At 42.9% G+C, this 13,041-nt stretch overlaps 1 protein-coding gene across 9 annotated transcripts in view; it reads left to right on the top strand.

Moving 5' to 3' along the window:
- ACSL6 (acyl-CoA synthetase long chain family member 6) overlaps window positions 1–13,041 on the top strand; it is a 111,647-nt gene that overhangs the window by 39,333 nt on the left and 59,273 nt on the right. The window lies entirely within an intron of this gene.

Here is a 13,041-nt window from a genome sequence, read left to right as displayed (position 1 = left end):
TATACATGCAGGAAGACTTTTCTTCCGTTTGGGCTTGGGGCGGGGCAGGGCAAGGAGGGCGAGCTGAAATTATCACCGCACATTCTGCTCATTGGTACGCTGGTGCGATTTTGCTGAGGTCAGTAGAGTTGCAACAATGTAACTACCAGCCCAAATAACATTTTGTGGGCTTATGAGGTTGGGGCAATCAATATTTAGCAAAGCGGTGTTAAGATCCAGCTTTAAAGGCTCAGAAAGCTTACATTGTAGAATAATTTTTCATTGAATGACGTATCTCTGCATCTCACCCTTTAGACTAAGATGTTTTGGGTCCAATAAGCTTTGTTTCCTCATCTCTGTCGATTCAACTACGAATGAGAAAACAGTACTGTTGTCAAGGTCACCCTTTATGGAGAAGGAGTATGTTGCTTCTGCAGCAAATACTGTCTAGCATGGGGAGTTTGCCTTACTATGACTGAGGAGACTGTAGTCCTAGAGAATCTGGGCAAGTGCTGGCAGTTTTTAAAGAGTGTAGCCTAAGAGTCATTCTGTCCAAATTAATTGATTAATCGCAGTTAACACACACGATTAACTCAAAAATAATTAATTGCAATTAAAAAAATTAATCATGATTAATTGCAGTTTTAATTGCACTAACAATAGAATACCCATTGAAATGTATTAAATATTTTTGGATGTTTTTCTACATTTTCAAATATTGATTTCAATTACAGCACAGAATACAATGTGTATAGTGCTCGCTTTATATTATTTTTGATTACAAATATTTACACTGTAAAAATGATAAACAAAAGAAATACTATTTTTCAATTCCCCCTCATACAAGTACCGTAGTGCAATCTCTTTATTGTGAAAGTACAACTTACAAATGTAGATTTTATTTGTTTGTTTGTTACATAACTGCACTCAAAACAAAACAATGTAAAACTTTAGAGCCCATAAGTCAGCTCAGTCCTACTTCTTCACTAAGACAAACAAGTGTGTTTACATTTACAGGAGATAATGTTGCCCGCTTCTTATTTACAATGTCACCTGAAAGTGAGAACAGGCATTGCAAGGTATTTACATGCCGGATATGCTAAACATTCATATGTCCCTTCATGTTTTGGCTGCCATTCCAGGGGACATGCTTCTATGCTGATGAGGCTTGTTAAAAAAATGTGTTAATTAAATTTGTGACGGAACTCCTTGGGGGAGAATTGTGTGTCTCCAGCTCTGTTTTACCCGCATTCTGCCATATATTTTATGTTATGGCAGTCTCAGATAATGACCCAGCACATGTTTGATTTAAGAACAATTTCACTGCAGATTTGACAAAATGCAAAGAAGGTACCAATGTGAGATTTCTAAAGATAGCTACAGCACTAGTCAAGGTTAAAGACTCTGAAGTGCCTTCTAAAATCTGAGAGGTGTGGAGCATACTTTCAGGAGTCTTAAAAGAGTAATACTCCAATGCAGAAACTACAGAACCCGAACGACCAGAAAAGAAAATCAACCTTCTGCTTTTAGAGTAGCAGCCATGTTAGTCTGTATCCGCAAAAAGAAAAGGAGTACTTGTGGCACCTTAGAGACTAACCAATTTATTTGAGCATAAGCTTTTGTGAGCTACAGCTCACTTCATCGGATGCATGCAGTGGAAAATACAGTAGGGAGATTTATAAACACAGAGAACATGAAACAGTGGGTGTTACCGTACACACTGTAAGGAGAGTGATCAGGTAAGGTGAGCTGTTACCAGCAGGAGAGCAGGGGGGAAAAAACCTTTTGTAGTGATAATCAAGGTGGGCCATTTCCAGCAGTTGACAAGAACATCTGAGGAACAGTGTGTGTGTATGTGTGTGTGTGTGTGTGTGTGGGGGGGGGTTTGAAATAAACATGGCGAAATAGTTTTACTTTATGTAATGACACATCCACTTCCAGTCTTTATTCAAGCCTAAGTTAATTGTATCCAGTTTGCAAATTAATTCCAATTCAGCAGTCTCTCGTTGGAGTCTGTTTTTGAAGTTTTTTTGTCGAAGAATTGCCACTTTTAGGTCTGTAATCGAGTGACCAAAGAGATTGAAGTGTTCTCCGACTGGTTTATGAATGTTATAATTCTTGACTTCTGATTTGTGTCCATTTATTCTTGTGTCCAGTTTGCCCAATGTACATGGCAGAGGGGCATTGCTGGCACATGATGGCATATATCACATTGGTAGATGTGCAGGTGAATGAGCCTCTGATAGTGTGGCTGATGTGATTAGGCCCTATGATGGTGTCCCCTGAATGGATATGTGGACATAGTTTGCAACGGGCTTTGTTGCAAAGATAGGTTCCTGGGTTAGTGTTTTTGTTGTGCGGTTGCTGGTGACTATTTGCTTCAGGTTGGGGGCTGTCTGTTAGCAAGGACTGGCCTGTCTCCCAAGATCTGTGAGAGTGATGGGTCGTCCTTCAGGATAGGTTGTAGATCCTTGATGATGCGTTGGAGAGGTTTTAGTTGGGGGCTGAAGGTGACAGCTAGTGGCATTCTATTATTTTCTTTGTTGGGCCTGTCCTGTAGTAGGTGACTTCTGGGTACTCTTCTGGCTCTGTCAATCTGTTTCTTCACTTCAGCAGATGGGTATTGTAGTTGTAAGAATGCTTGATAGAGATCTTGTAGGTGTTTGTCTCTGTCTGAGGGGTTGGAGCAAATGCGGTTGTATCATAAAGCTTGGCTGTAGACAATGGATCGTGTGGTGTGGTCTGGATGAAAGCTGGAGGCATGTAGGTAGGAATAGCGGTCAGTAGGTTTCCTGTATAGGGTGGTGGTTATGTGACCATCGCTTATTAGCACTGTAGTGTCCAGGAAGTGGATCTCTTGTGTGGACTGGTCCAGGCTGAGGTTGATGGTGGGATAGAAATTGTCGAAATTCTAGTGGAATTCCTCAAGGGCTTCTTTTCCATGGGTCCAGATGATGAAGATGTCATCAATGTAGCACAAGTAGAGCAGGGACATTAGGGGACAAGAGATAAGGAAGCATGGTTCTAAGTCAGCCATAAAAATGTTGGCATACTGTGGGGCCATGCGGGTACCCATAGCAGTGCCGCTGATTTGAAGGTATACATTGTCCCTAAATGTGAAATAGTTATGGGTGAGGACAAAGTCACAAAGTTCAGCCACCAGGTTTGCCATGACATTATCGGGGATACTGTTCCTGATGGCTTGTAGTCCATCTTTGTATGGAATGTTGGTGTAGAGGGCTTCTACATCCATAGTGGCCAGGATGGTGTTTTCAGGAAGATCACTGATGGATTGTAATTTCTTCAGGAAGTCAGTGGTGTCTCGAAGATAGCTGGGAGTGCTGGTGGCGTAGGGCCTGAGGAGGGAGTCTACATAGCCAGACAATCCTGCTGTCAGGGTGCCAATGCTTGAGATGATGGAGCGTCCAGGATTTCCAGGTTTATGGATCTTGGGTAGCAGATAGAATACCCCTGTTCGGGGCTCTAGAGGTGTGTCTGTGTGGATTTGTTCTTCTGCTTTTTCAGGGAGATTCTTGAGCAAATGGTGTTGTTTCTTTTGGTAACCCTCAGTGGGATCAGAGGGTAATGGCTTGTAGAAAGTGGTGTTGGAGAGCTGCCGAGCAGCCTCTTGTTCATATTCCGACCTATTCATGATGACGACAGCACCTCCTTTGTCAGCCTTTTTGATTATGATGTCAGAGTTGTTTCTGAGGCTGTGGATGGCACAGTGTTCTGCACGGCTGAGGTTAAGGGACAAGTGATGCTGCTTTTCCACAATTTCAGCCTGTGCATGTCGACGGAAGCACTCTAAGTAGAAGTCCAGTCTGTTGTTTCGACCTTCAGGAGGAGTCAGAATCCTTCTTTTTGTAGTGTTGGTAGGAAGGTCTCTGTGGGTTAGTATGTTGTTCAGAGGTGTGTTGGAAATATTCCTTGAGTTGCAGATGTCGAAAATAGGGTTCTAGGTCACCACAGAACTGTATCATGTTCGTGGGGGTGGAGGGCCAGAAGGAGAGGCCTCGAGATAGGACAGATTCTTCTGCTGGGCTAAGAGTACAGTTGGATAGATTAACAATATTGCTGGGTGGGTTAAGGGAACCACTCTTGTGGCCCCCTGTGGCATGTAGTAGTTTAGATAGTTCAGTGTCCATGTACATTGGCCAAACTGGACAGTCTCTACGTAAAAGAATAAATGGACACAAATCAGACGTCAAGAATTATAACATTCAAAAAACAGTCGGAGAACACTTCAATCTCTTTGGTCACTCAATTACAGACCTAAAAGTGGCAATTCTTCAACAAAAAAACTTCAAAAACAGACTCCAACGAGAGACTGCTGAATTGGAATTAATTTGCAAACTGGATACAATTAACTTAGGCTTGAATAAAGACTGGGAGTGGATGGGTCATTACATAAAGTAAAACTATTTCCCCATGTTTATTCCCCACCGCCCCCGCTATTCCTCAGATGTTCTTGTCAACGGCTGGAAATGGCCCACCTTGATTATCACTACAAAAGGTTTTTTCCCCCCTGCTTTCCTGTCGGTAATAGCTCACCTTACCTGATCACTCTTGTTACAGTGTGTATGGTAACACCCATTGTTTCATGTTCTCTATGTATATATATCTCCCCACTGTATTTTCCACTGAATGCATCTGATGAAGTGAGCTGTAGCTCACGAAAGCTTATGCTCAAATAAATTGGTTAGTTTCTAAGGTGCCACAAGTACTCCTTTTCTTCTGCTTTTGACATCTGACTCAGATGATGAAAGTGAACATGCGTTGGTCTGCAGTGGTTTGGATTGTTATTGAGAAGAACCTGTCGTCAGCATGGGCGCACGTCTCCTGGATTGGTGACTGAAGCATGAAAGGACATATGAATCTTTAGAGCATCTGGCATGTAAATATCTTGCAACACCAGCTACAACAGTGCCATGTGAACGCCTGTTCTCACTTTCAGGTGACATTGTAAACAAGAAGCAAGCACCTTTTATCTCCTGCAAATGTAAACATATTGGTTTGAGCAATTGGCTGAACAAGAAGTAGGACTGAGTGGACTTTTAAGTTGTTTTATTTTTGAATGCAGGGTTTGTTTTTTACATAATTCTACATTTTGTAAGTTCTAATTTCATGATAAAGAGATTGCACTACAGTACTTGTATTAGGTGAACTGAAAAATACTATTTCATTTGTTTTTTACAGTGCAAATATTTGTAATCAAAATTAAATATAAAAGTGAGCACTGTACACTTTGTATTTCATATTGTAATTGAAATAAAAATATTTGAAAAATGTAGAAAACATCAAAAATATTAAAATGGTATTCTATTATAGTTTAACAGCGCAATTAATCGCGATTAATTTTTTTACTTGTGTGATTAATCACAATTTTTTTTATCACTTGACAGCGTTAATCCAAATAAGAGCTTGCTTATTTTTGCTAGCTCATAGCTATAACTAACAGCCTTTAGTGCACCTCAGTAAACTGGGCGTGTGATTTCAGATACTCTTTTGTGCTTGGATATGGATATAATGATAAATTTTACTTGGATGCTAGACATGTAAATTTTAGTCTCCTGAACTCATTGGGACTTCTGGCCTCCAGAACAGGGATTAAAAATATGAAATAATTATAGGAATATTGTCATCAGGTAACCAAATTGGACATTCAGTAAAATTTAAACTGCATCATAGACATACCATGGGACTGATTCTGCTCTCACACTGGGGTTAAACCCATTAACTCCATTGACTTCACTGGAGTTACAGTTTAGACCAGTGTAAGATCAGTCAGTCTACTTGAGTGACATACCTGATATTAAACATAAACTAATAGTGCAGTTATGGTCTACATTTTGATTAATGATGTATTTAAACTAGAAGGCAGATTCTCTGGTTTGGCCAAGCTATGCTCAATACAAGACTGGAAATAGCTTTACACTATCTTTGTAGCCTCCCGGTGTGGAGTCGGGGGGGCAATATTTGATGGTCCAGAACCACAGTCTAAACTAGAAGGAGTGTATGGGTTGCCAGCTACCTACAGCAACCAAGGGGAGATTCTGGGTGTTTGAGATCAGTGTGGTCTAGCATAATGCAATCCAGTTGCAGTATAATTTTATATTTCCAGCACAGTATAAACTATTAAAAACACCCGCCTCAAATGGGCATACTTGGAGTAGCTTATTTTAAATTAGGCTTTCTAGTGATCCACCAACTGATGGCACTGTTGAGTACTAAGCTATTGTCCACCTCAGAGTGCAAATCCAGGTCCAGAAAACTCTGGGATTTACCTTTTTATAGACTGTATTTGTGACACTGGAAGGGAGAACGATAAATTAGAGCAGTGGTTCCCAAACTTCTTCCGCCACTTGTGCAGGGAAAGCCTGTGGCGGGCCGGGCTGGTTCGCTTACCTGCCGCGTCCACAGGTTCGGCCGATCGTGGCTCCCAGTGGCCGCAGTTCGCTGCTCCAGGCCAATGGGAGCTGCTGGAAGCGGCGCAGGCTGCTCCGGTTGGCTGCTCCAGGCAAACCGCAGCCACTGGGAGCCGTGATCGGCTGAACCCGCAGACACGGCAGGTAAGCGAACCGGCCCGGCCCGCCACGGGCTTTCCCCGCACAACAGGCGGAACAAGTTTGGGAACCACTGAATTAGAGATTAAAAAATGAGAAGCATATTTGAGTGATTGTCAGAATAATGTTGGCTCATTGATATAGTTTTGCTTTCATGTGGTGCTGCTTTAAGATATGCTCATTGGAATTTTTTAGCCATAATTGATCTATTAAAGATGGTAATAGGGCATCTTTTATACAGTTAGCTGCATAGAATGGTTGAGGATTAAGCAAAGGTTTTCTTACTACAAGTGAAAAGGGTGAATATTTTCAGTTACACGAATGGATTATTGTCCCTTATAAGAACTATAAAAGAGTTGATCTCCCTGGCCTATTCAACAGCTCTTTCATGTACTGAGTTCAAGTACGGAACATTTGGAATTTTAGAATAATCAAAGTGAGTATTAGTTATTACCAGAGCCTGGCAGGTAATTCAAGCCACCGATACATCTATAGATGGAGAGTAAATGTACGCTACTGCAGAAGGCATCTTCACCCTAAACCAGCACATGCTCTAGAGACTTGAGACATTATGCTCAGTTCTGGCCACCTCAGGACATCTGATCTATATTCATTCCCTCCTGATAGTTAACTAGCCTTTTCTTTGGTCCATTTCCCTTCTCTTCTCACTTGCACATATTTTTACCCTCTCCCCCTTCCTTTCTCCTGCCTTATCTCTCCCGCATAAGAATAATTTAGAAATCAAGTGAAAACTTTGAAGCTTCAACTTCAATATAAAATAAATTGTAACATCAAAGTTTTCATATCAGTAGAGTTGCATACCTGAAGAGGGAAGGCAAGGTAGACAGCGTTCACCAGCACTTTTGAATGCCAGTGAGGTATTTATTGCAGTAGGCACACCAGAAAACTTTCATTTACAATAGGCAGTGATCCCTCTAATTTTTTATGTCCATGTGTGGAATGAATTTTGTTATGTGCACCAATATGGAGGTACGTGTGACACATCACCCTCGTATTGGCGCACATAAGTCATGCGGTGGGGGTGGGGCTGAGGGGTTCGGAGTGTGGGCGGGAGCTCAGGGCTGGGGCAGAGGATCGGGTGCAGGAGGTGAGGGCTCCAGCTAGGGGTGAAGGATCTGGGGTGGGGCCGGGAATGAGGGGCTTGGGGTGCAGGAGGGGACTCAGGGCTGGGGCAGAGGGTTGGGGTGCAGGGTGGGGCAGGCTCTGGGGTGGGGTCAGGGATGAGGGGTTTGGGGGTGCAGGCTGTCCCAGGGCTGCGGCATGGAGAAAGGACTCCATCCCCCACCCCCCCAGCCCCCTCTCTCACTGTAGCAGCTGGGGGAGAGGTGCCTCTCCTCCGCGGCAGTTCCAGTGGAATTGAGCTGGGCCAAGGGAGGGGCTCCTCTCCCCCGACAGTGGCAAGTGTGGGACAGGTCTGCTCTGGGGCCAGCGGGGAGGGACGCCTCTTCCCGCCGCAGCCCTGAACCCCTGCGCGGGGCTTAATAGGCAGCTGCATGGCCGCGCAGCCTAGAGGGAACTTATTGTCTGTCAGTGGTTTATGTGACAGGAATTTGTTCCGTAAAAGTGCATCAATTGCAGGTAATGGAAGGGGACAAAATGGAATCACAGAGGAGTGATTCGAACAGCATCAGTTTGATCTTGTTGAGAGAGCATGGTGCCTTTCACAAGGACAAGGACACAAAAGAGATTCGAGATTGTCCTGGTTGTATGAGCAAAAGTGGAAGATCTTCCACAGAGACACACACACACACCCCCCATTACAAAATTCTTCTCGCTGTGGTCAGCCCAGAGCAACCAGTGCCTTTCCCCTATGTCCAGATGCTGCTGCTGTCTGAGTTATTTTGACATTGTAAGTGTGGGCTATGTTCCAAAAGCAAGGCCGCTTACCCAAACATAGTTAAGGACAGGGTCATTGCCAAGCCACTTTTAGATGCAAGATTAACTGTTGCAAGAGCCAAGCCAGATAAGATCTGCAGCACAATAATACTAAAATCATATGTAATCAGAAATAGGGGTCACTGACTGAGTTACTCTAGAAACTATAGATTCTGAATATGAGAAATGAGAAACTGAGAAGTTCTTTATCCTCATTAGTGAGGATGGGAGTGAAATGTGATTTCAAATTACACACCTAAAATCTCGGCTGCTACTCTGAAACCATTCAAATCATGGTTTTTAAACCATGAAAACATGTAAGTATAACCAGGAAAATATTATGCAACACTCCCTAAAATTTTACTTACTGCATCTGCAAGTTAGTGTATGCAAAGATTCCAGCAATCCTGCCACTGATTTGTTCGGATTGCTGAGTTGATTAATGTATTGGAACGCACAGTGTGCAGGTCTAATTTCCCATTTGTTTGTGTTATTTCCATCAATATGGAATCCTCCACGATGCTTTGCAATGTGTTTTAGACTGAGTTATTAATAATAATAACATAGTTATAACTCCTTTAATCACAAAGGATTTGAAAATCTTTACAAACTTCACAAACACAGGAATCACTAAACTTGCCCCTGAAATATAGTCCTTTCTGAGGAGGAAGGAATACAGGAACTGTTTAAAAGCGCTCATTAGCATGATGCAGGTGTTTCAATCACGAAGTGAAGGGGGACTGTCTGTCCTCCTCTCAGACCTACTTTTTGAATGTAATATATGTAAAGTACCTTTTTTCTGAAGTACCTTGGCACTTATTTTAGCCATATGAAACTACAGAGGAAACTTTCAGGTTGGCAGAAAGTAATTGCCCAAGTGGGAATTTAGCAGGACGCTGGGGTTATGGGTCATGGGATCTTGAATAACCACCAGTAATCAAGAATCATACATGTACCTAATACATTAAATTGATTTTAATATTTGGATTTTCCCTGGAGTATTTACTGTAGCAGATGGAATGAGCCCAATTGAAAATTATTTCCCCTAGGAGTCATGGGGAAACTTTGCCTATTACTGTAGATTTTATAATGTATCATTCATCAGCGGACGCTACTAATGACATTCTGCTTACTGTATTTGCAATTTCATGGACCTCCTAACATTGTTCTTATATAATGGGAATGTACTATATGCAAGAATAAATAGCTCCATATAGGTCAAATTCCACCCCAGCCAAATACCTTTCCCCTGCCAATTTTAAATGAAAACACCATACTCTCTTGGAAGGTAAAAGACACCGCTTTGAGTTTTCTAAAACCAATCAACAACTTACAAAATCTAGATGTTTCACACACATTACACCATGCTAACATGTAGCAAAGAGCCAGGGCAGTAGTTCAGCTGAAGTCATTGGACTGAACAGGGGGCTGTTTGAGAAATTTAATGGCCTGTGATAGGTAGGCCAAACTGGATGATCTGGTGGTCCCTTCTGGCCTTAAACTGTGTTCCTAGGCTACAAAGCAATCGTGTGCAATAATAATCCACTCTCCTGAGACATGGCTAAAGAGGTAGTCAAGCTCTCTCCGTTCTGTACAGCACACCAGGACTACCACCCATCCCTTAACATACAGGCATCTGGCCTGTGCTAGGGGAGGCTTCACCCTTCGCTTCAAGTCAAGACTTGCCCTTATTGTTGGGAATCTACCCTAAAATACCCAAAACAAGGTCTAGTGCCCCAGTACACCTTGCTCTCGGTGGTGATCCGAATGCTGAAGTTCAACCTGATCACTAATTTTCTCCTTTTAGATGTCCCTCAAGGAATGGTTCCTGATGTTAGGTACAAGCACATTCTGCCTGGCAAACATTAAAAGCAACGGCTGCAGCTGAGAAAGCTTGACCTCCCCCACCACGTGGGTTGCAAAGCTCTGCTCCATTTCCCCACCCCTTTAACGCCTTTTCTAGTTTGTTGTCCAGTGCTTGCTTGCATAAGTGGTTCCAGCATTGCTCACCAACTTATTGGGAGGGTTGTTTCCAAATTAGAGAGACCACAGACAGTATAATCAGAAAGCAAGTCAGATTCCCTTCTTAGTTACTCTGGCACCAATTTGCAAACTTGGCCAAATAACCTTATTAAGACTGACTGCTCTTCTGTAAGCATCAGAAAATTTAAGTAACCTAGATGTGCAAGGCTCTCACTCCGCCTTAAGAATTGCTTAGCAATGAGCTTCCATCTGTTTGTGGTCGGTTAGTGAAAACCTGCTGATTTACACATTGATTTTAAAATCATGGCCAATATGGTGTTGAAGAAATTCTGCTTGAGATAAAGGGACAATCAACACTTTAGGATGTAACCGCAGTCTATTGTGCCACTTTGTTAACTCTGATCCAGCACGTCCTGCGGCTTTGTAACATGGATCTAAATTGTCAGAATAATGTAATTAGACACTGTGTTAAATAATCAGAACTCTGTAAAGGTGCCTAGAGGCCAGGGATCCATTCCTAGATAGGAAGATATTTCCAAACGGAAACATAGGGTGAATGTTTAATTATTGTAGTAGAACCTAAAGGCCCCAATCTGGGACCTGAAACTAACTTGGTTTTAGTATTTTTCATGAAGGAAGATTTTTATTAAATACATGCAGGGATTATTGACAAACCCCTTATCCATGGGAGGCGCTCTCCCTAAAAATCTGTACACTCACTCCATTGTCCTCCTCCAAGTCAGGTCTGCTCTGATGCCTATAAAACACTAGACAATGGCTGGGCTTTGGGCTGACAAGACTGTTTATTTCACTGAATATAATTTGTTTGTCATCCTGTCTTCCCTACCTCACCCTGCTTGGTTTGTTTTCTCTCACTGTACACTAAGTCTACAAGCTCTTTCTTTGGGACAGGGTCTAGCTATTTATTATGTGTGTAGCTTTCAGCACACGTACTATTAAAATTACTTACTAAAAGCAGCTAAATATGTTTTCTAGAGCATATTCAGCATGAAGTGACAGAAAACTTGAGAGACAATTAGCCTGACCTTAAATAAATCACGTGCAATGACTCCGAAGAAGAAACACCATATAGTTTTCTATTAATTTTAGTGCATACATTTAGTGCAACAGCATTTTAGTGCATACATTTAGTGCATAAATACTTGGGGGCTCCCCACGGGAACAGAATCCTTTCCAATAATCAGCCAGCGGCTACAGAGACTGAACAGGGGACAGAGGGCATGAGACAAAAGGATGCTCAGCTTCCTTTACCGTAAAAGATTTGTCTCTCAAAGCCCAACCGCTGGTGCAGCCTTAAATTGTGCTCTGGCAATTTAAAGGGACACCATTAACCATCTCCCTCCCAACTAACTAGGTGGATAGAAAGCTGGCTAGATCATCAGGCTCAATGGGTAGTGATCAATGGCTCCATGTCTAGTTGGCAGTCAGTATCAAGCGGAGTGTCCCGAGGGTCAGTCCTGGGGCCCGTTTGTTCAATATCTTCATTAATGATCTGGAGGATGGCGTGGACTGCACCCTCAGCAAGTTTGTAGATGACACTAAACTGGGAGGTGTGGTAGATACGCTGGAGGGTAGGGATAGGATACAGAGGGACCTAGACAAATTAGAGGATTGGGCCAAAAGAAATCTGATGAGGTTCAACAAGGACAAGGGCAGAGTCCTGCACTTAGGACGGAAGAATCCCATTCACTGCTACAGACTAGGGACCGAGTGGCTAGGCAGCAGTTCTGCAGAAAAAGACTTAGCGGTTTCAGTGGATGAGAAGCTGGATATGAGTCAACAGTGTGCCCTTGTTGCCAAGAAGGCTAATGGCATTTTGGGCTGTATAAGTCGGGGCATTGCCAGCAGATCAAGGGACGTGATCATTCCCCTCTATTCGACATTGGTGAGGCCTCATCTGGAGTACTGTGTCCAGTTTTAGGCCCCACACAACAAGAAGGATGTGGAAAAATTGGAAAGCGTCCAGCGAAGGGCAACAAAAATGATTAGGGGACGAACACTTGACTTACGAGGAGAGGCTGAGGGAACTGGGATTGTTTAGTCTGCGGAAGAGAAGAATGAGGGGGGATTTGATAGCTGCTTTCAACTACTTGAGAGGTGGTTCCAAAGAGGATGGCTCTAGACTGTTCTCAGTGGTAGCAGATGACAGAACAAGGAGTAGTGGTCTCAAGTTGCAGTGGGGGAGGTTTAGGTTGGATATTAGGAAAAACTTTTTCACTAGGAGGGTGCTGAAACACTGGAATGCATTACATAGGGAGATGGTAGAATCTCCTTCCTTTGAAGTTTTTAAGGTCAGGCTTGACAAAGGCCTGGCTGGGATGATTTAGTTGGGGATTGGCCCTGCTTTGAGCAGGGGGTTGGACTAGATGAGCTCCTGAGGTCCCTTCCTACCCTGATATTCTATGATTCTAATTTACCTGGGCCTGGGGTATTTTCCCCTCATAGTTTCAAAGCTAAGGGGGGTTGCCTTGTGAGCTTGCTTACCTCAGTCAACATGAAGCAGTTATTTAAAACACAGGCTGTGACTTGTATATTCAACACACAAACAAATCTCTCTCACACCAGTGCAGCTCCATTAACGTTGATGGAATTACTT

The sequence above is a fragment of the Lepidochelys kempii genome, chromosome 8, assembly GCF_965140265.1.
Source record: "Lepidochelys kempii isolate rLepKem1 chromosome 8, rLepKem1.hap2, whole genome shotgun sequence".
Lineage (NCBI taxonomy): Eukaryota > Metazoa > Chordata > Testudines > Cheloniidae > Lepidochelys > Lepidochelys kempii.
This window is presented reverse-complemented; position numbering and strand designations above follow the sequence as displayed.